The following is a 7,500-nucleotide window of genomic DNA, read 5'->3' as shown; positions in this document are numbered from 1 at the left end:
TCAAGTTAGATTTGAACAATACGTAACTGGTCAGGAACCTCCCAAGAAAAAGAAAAAATATCCAGATTGCGCCCAACGACTTCGAAGACTTGTCGGAAACTATGATCCAGACGTAAATGTTATTGATTACTTGAGTGGAATAGCTCATAATATTTCATACTAGATTTTTATGTTTGAATTTATATTTTATAGAAATGTTATTTTATTTTTTTTTCCTTTTAAGCAGTTATTTTAATTATGAATGTATAAACAAATAAATAGAATGTCGTAGCAACAAATGAAGATTTTTAAATGTCCTTTATAATGTGTAAAATAAAAAAATCACAGATTTATTATTTGGTAAATTCTTTTACGGTGAATGGTATGCTGGCGGTGATTTGCTGGCGGTGAATTGCTGGCGGTGAATTTTCTTTAACGGTGATTTGCTGACGGTCATTTGCTGGCGGTGAATTGCTGGCGGTGAATTTTCTTTAACGGTGATTTGCTGACGGTCATTTGCTGGCGGTGAATTGCTGGCGGTGAATTTTCTTTAACGGTGATTTGCTGACGGTGATTTGCTGGTTGTGGCCAACAGTGGCGCATTGCACGATTACAAGTGGCGCACTATACCCCAGAGATAATTAAAAAACCAAACCCGCTCATAAAAAAATAATACGAAAAATACTACTGATTATTAGAAAAAAATACAAAAATAATTTAAGGGGACCTTAAGCTATGTCCTGCATTTTTTTCTTTAATTATTCAAAATTTCTATGTATGTGATAGATTTTAGACATATATAATACCTTAATCATATACCAACGTTACAGAATACATTGAAAAAATCATATTACTACGAGAGGCCTTTGATAGTCGTTTTAGTAATTTTGCTGAAGAAGATTGCATGGTTGCATTTATAAATCCATATAACATTTTGAAGATGCCTAGTAATATACAGATGGAGCTTATTGGTCTAAAAGCAAATTCAGTGCTGAAGAGTAAATTTAATTAATTTTCCTCACTCCCAAGTGCATCTGAAATGCTCATTTTGGGCGATTATAAACAAGTGAACATTTTCCAGAATTTAGAAAATTTACCCAAAGTTATGCCTGTAGCTTTGTAACAACATACAGATGCGACCAATATTTTCATCCAAGAAAATGTTCAAGAAGTGAGGTTGCGACTATCCGATCCAAATCTGAACTGTCTGTTGCTCTCAGTTACTAATTTACCTGCTAGTATTAAAGATTTAGTGAAAGCAAGGCAAATTCAAAAGTCTCATTAAACATAGTTATGTTTATTTTTCCTGCATGTGAAATTACCCTTCTTTAAAACTGCTAATTATGTTCATATATTTTTATTAGTACTTTCAGGAATAACTAATGAATATTATCAATGCAAATTCAGTGTCAATAAAATAGGTACACTTTACTTTGAATCCATGTTAAATCATTTCCTTTACAGCTGCTACATCTGTCCGTGCACACACACACATTTATATATATATATATATATTTATATATATATATATATATATATATATATATATATATATATATATATATATATATATATATATATATATAGATATATATATATATATATATATATATATATATATATATATATATATATATATATATATATATATGAATATCTATATATATATATATATATATATATATATATATATATATATATATATATATATATATATATATATATATAATTATATACATACATATATATATATATATATATATATATATATATATATATATATATATATATATATATATATATATATATATATATATATATATAAAGACATATAATTATATACCTATATATATATATATATATATATATATATATGTATAAAGACATATAATTTTATATATATATATATATATAAATATATATATATATATATATATATGTATATATATATATATATATATATATATATATATATATATATATATATATATATATATATATATATATATATATGTATGTATGTATGTATAAAGACATATATATATATATATATATATATATATATATATATATATATATATATATATATATATATATATATATATATATATATAGATATCATATTATTATATGTATTAAAGCCAAATATGTCCAAATCACCATAGTTGAGGGATTGAAAGGGGGTTAAAGTTTGTGTGGCGCATCTGAATTAGAAGTGAAAAAAATTGGTGCATGGTAAACAAAAGGTTGGCCACCCCTGGTCTATATGAAAAGGCAAACCTTCTGGCTAATGTGTTTACAGTAAACAGAATAATAATAAACTCAATATTCCCTATTCCTTGTCTAGATTTTCTTCCCTTTTTAATTACAAAACTTTTATTTTTCAAAACTGACAATATTACATTGTCTTATTGAACATCGAATTCTCTTTCCTGATATCCTTGTAAAGGAATCCCTGAAGGAATTACTTCTAGGAAAAAGAATTACGTCATTATAAAAAGGAGGACCGTCCTATTAAGGACAGCGCACAAAGAACATCTCCTTGAATTTTATTCCAGCTCAGGTGTACGCAGTCCATCAAGAATTGCGATTGTACGAATTTATTTCCCTGTTTCTGTCCTCACTAGGCTATTTTATGCTACTAGATCCCTTGTGCTTATAGCACCTTTTTTTCAAAAATTTTGGTTGTAACTCAGCATGTAATAATAATAATAACAATAATAATAATAATAATAATAATAATAATAATAATAATAATAATAATAATAATAATAATAATAATAATAATAATAATAATAATAATAATAATAATAATCTCTGATCTTTATCGATCTTGTAAATGTAAGAATCTGAATTAGCGATATATAAAAAATATATATTATTAAGTTTAATGCATGAAAATGCCCTTTTACTTTGAGATTGGAAAATTAATCCCTAATAAGTTTCAATGACCTTTTACATATATCAGTACTTTCCAGTTTATTCTTTTCATTCCTTTCTTTTGAAACGTGTGTCTAGTCATCTACTTTCCATATCCAACGTGGCACAAGCCTTGACCTTTAAAAAAAATGGCATATATTCAACTTTTTCTTATAAAAGAGATTTCATATCCTATTTCCCTTCCAGTGCCTCATTCCAAAATATATCAAAATTTTGAAGAAAATTGCCGTTTTAAAGCTAAGTACTAAGTCAATTTTGTTATGTTTGATTATAAATAATTCAACCTTGTTCCCCAACATTAGATAAAAAATCAATATCGTTATCAGACACTAGAAAAACTTAATTTTTATTATGTAACAGTAGAATAAAATATTCTCAGCCTTTTTGAAAAATAAAACTTCAAATGAACATTGTATTCAGCAAGTATACAAAAACCGTCAATTAAATAATAATTCTGCAAATTAGATAATTGCAATCCTTTTAGAACTCACTGAAGAAGACTCGCCCCTCATATCTCCATTAACTCAACTTATCTTAATTTCCTTTTCATATAATTTTAGAAAAGGCTCAAACAAATGAAAATATGACCAGGGTATTAGGGAAATTCCTTTCTCCTGGGGGGGGGGGGGTTGTAGAGTAACTGTTTATGTCAATTACTATTATTACATTTATTACTATATGTTCTTTTCATAGGTATTAAATATCATATTCAAATAATTTGTCGAGATTCATCAGGGAGAGAGATATTCAAGATTAGTATATATACTTATGTGTGAATGCATATCTATTTATACATGTATATATGATATTTTCATATACAGGCATGCATGTATATATATATATATATATATATATATATATATATATATATATATATATATATATATATATATATATATATATATATATATATATATATATATATACTGTACACACATATAGAATGTGAAGACGGGAGGGTTAGGTATCAATGTTAATATTTAATCTGGTGAAACCCATGAGATTTAGGATCAGCCTTCCTACGAATTAGAAAGTTGACGATATCCATAAAGTATTCCGTGATGGTTTTCTCATAGGTGAGAGGAAAATTTTAATATATATCAAAAGGTTATTTTATTTTTTGTAAAACTAGGGAATATAGGTTTTATTCTACTCTCTTTTTAATATCTTTTTTTTTCAGTTCACTAATATCTAGTACCATATATTTCCGACATAATTATGAATAATATATTTTTCAATTACATCAAACATACAGTTGTACTATTATTATTATTATTATTATTATTATTATTATTATTATTAGTAGTAGTAGTAGTAGTAGTAGTAGTAGTAGTAGTAGTAGTAGTAGTATTATATCTTTTACAAACTTCACGGTGATGATGGCTATAAAACTGTTCGACACCCTCTGGAAATCACTGATCTTGAAAATAGGCTCACAAGCACTGAATAATGCATGTTCGTGACTGGTCTTTGTAATGGATGAATTTGTATTGGACCCCGTTCCCTCTCAACTTAATTTGGGTGAAGAAGGTGATATCCCATATATCCACTGTTCGTACGACAGCCCAAGCGACTTTAAAGCAGATTCTGTTCATACGAGTGGCATTTTCTCAATGCTCACCTTTAACGTAAATAGTTTCAGAAAGAAGTTTACAAGTTTTGTGGCTATCCGAGAGATCTAACTGTGCATTTGATATAGGTGGATATAAGCAGGCCAACATATATAGGTATAACTTTGGTGGAGGAATTAAAGTTTTTTTATGATGAAATATTAAACATAGAGGTTATTAAGGATTTTATATTTGTCAATAATATTAAGGAGGTCATCGCATTTTGTCTAATAAGTGCTAATTTTTGGTATCTTATTTGTTGTGTTTATCGCTCCACAGGTGCTAATACTGTACTTTTTAATGAAATGTTTTTTTAGTCAAGTCATCAGTAAATTCCCCGTCCATGATAAGATTATGGTGACTGGTGATTTTAATATGAATCTTTTCAATCCACTAAAATTGACCTCATTGATGTATTCATGAATAGTATGCTGGATCATGGATATTTTCCTGTCATTACATTACCTGCTAAGTTTTATGAGTCTAACCAAATTACAACATTTTTTTTTGATTGGTCACATTTGGACTGACTTTAAAATAGGGACTAATCATTCATCTGGTGTTTGCTGTTTTCTTTGACAGATCATTTCCCAATATATTATGTTTGAAAATAATTGTAAAACCATTGTAAAGACTATACATTCTAGACTAATTAATGTAAACACTATCCAGATGTTTGTTGACAGAGTGTCAAACTCATGTTTCCGACAGGTATTTTTAGCACATAATTTTAATGTTGCTTCCAATGGGTTTTTCCATAAATTGATTGAGTATTATGATTCTGCTTTCCCAATAAAAAGAAAGAGTGTAAGCAGGAGTTTGGTTAGTTCTCCGTGGGTAACACCTGAACTAAAGAGGTGTATACGGAAAAAGTACAAGCTATTCAGTCTCATGAAGCGTGGGTTAGTTCATAAGCGACAGTTTAATATGTACAAAAATTTACTGACTTGGGTTACAAATAAAATCAAGATGAGGTATTGTATGAGTAAGTTTGAGACTTGTAGGGGGATATCAGGAAGACCTGGTCCAACATCAATATCCTGCTTGGACGTGGTGTAAAGGAATCTGTACGGGCGGTGATGACAGAGGATGGGACAGTTATTGAGGGTCCACAAATAGCAGATTCTTTCAATCAATTTTTCATGAATATTGTTTAACGTCTTACCGGGAAACTTCCTCATGATGTAAATCTTACATCTTTTGATAATATTTGTCGATTTGACCACACTTTCTTCTTGGCTCCAACAGATGAGGGCGAGGTCTGTTCAGTATTGCGATCAATGTCAGATAAAGGAAACAGTCTAAATGATATTAAGCCAAGTTTTCTCCTATTAGTTCGGGATACTGTTGGACCCATCATTGCGCACTTGTATAATCTGAGCATTGCTCAAGGCTTGTACCCTGATCTCCTTAAGGTTGGTCGGGTTATCCCAGTGTTTAAGTCAGGTGATGTAACAAAAATGAGTAATTATAGACCCATTACAACTCTAACTACTATAAATAAAATTGTTTAACTCCTAACTCATTCGAGGATGGTTAGATTTATTGATCGTTTTAATGTACTTTTGAACCTTCAGTTCGGTTTTAGAAAAGCATGTAGCACTACTACTGCCATTTTTAAGGTTGTAAGTGATATTTTACCCTCTTTTACCAGAAGTCGTATACGATAGGCCCCCCCCCCTTTTTTTTTTAATCTAAAGAAGGCTTTCGATACTGTGGATAGGAATATCCTTCTCCATAAGTTATCAATGATAGGATTTAGAGGTGTTGTCAACTCCTTCCTCTTGTCATACTTGAGTAACCGAAGGCAGTATGTTTGTATTAATGGCCTTGTGTCTGATACTGGACCTATAAATTTTAGGATACCACAGGGTTTGGTTTTAGGACCCCTTCTATTCGATGTTTTTATTAACGATATCGTAGATATAAGGATTGCAAAGAAGGTTCTATTTGCAGATGATGCCGTTTTTTATATCAGAGAAAAATCACTTAAATTGTGCATTAGCAAAATAAATATATTGATAGCTGAACTCACAAATTGGCTCCTGAATAATAGACTAGTTCCTAACGTTGAAAAAACTAACTTAATGTTGTTCAAACCAACGCATGTTGAAAGTTTGCCAGACATGTATTTTAACGGAACTAAGTTTGAGTGGGTCTTCAGTGTCAGGTACTTGGGCATCGTTATTGATAATAAGTTAAGTTTTGCTCTGCAATCAGCTGAAGTCTTTAGGAAATTAAGCAAAATTCAAGGGTTTTTTATCCATTTTCCTCATTTGTGCCTCAGTCTGCTCTTATGACCATGTATTATTCCTTGGTGTACCTTATAATAATAAAAAATGTTATCATCTGGGGTGGTGTTCCTAAGATAAACCTCCATAACATTAAAATCTAATGGTTAAGCACGACAAGAATAATGTAGGCTACCTTTGATGAGAACTAGTGACATGTACAAAAGGTTAATTTTAATGAAATTTGATGATGTATACAAATATTTCCTTTTGAAGCTTATTCACGATGTTTTTATTATTTCTAATAGAAAGCCCGACATTTCCAGTGAGTATTCTGCCCCACTGTTGCCTCCACACTCGTACGGTACTCGGGGCGTGAGGATCAATCTCCCGGCAGTTAGGGTGGAGGTGGAGAAGCAGACTGCAGACGTGCAGACTGTTAAACAAACCACCTCATGATCTTTTAAAGACCCAGGCTGTTGTAACTTTGAAGAAGAAATATAAACATACGGTAGTTTCTCAGTATTAGGTTTCCTTTAATATAATTCTTATATACTATTTTCTTATATTTTTAGTAAATGAGTTGCAGTAATCGCTATGTATAAAAAATTTAACTATGTGATTGTACTTACGATAGTGATGTTTTATATTTCAGATTCTTTATTACTTTAAGTTTTATATATCATATTCTTTATTTCTTTGAGTAAACATTTTCTTTTAGTGAAAAACTATTATTGAAG

The sequence above is a fragment of the Palaemon carinicauda genome, chromosome 32 (genome assembly GCF_036898095.1).
Source record: "Palaemon carinicauda isolate YSFRI2023 chromosome 32, ASM3689809v2, whole genome shotgun sequence".
NCBI classification, from domain to species: Eukaryota; Metazoa; Arthropoda; class Malacostraca; order Decapoda; family Palaemonidae; genus Palaemon; species Palaemon carinicauda.
The sequence above is the reverse complement of the archived record's forward strand: the minus strand, read 5'-3'. Positions refer to the sequence as shown.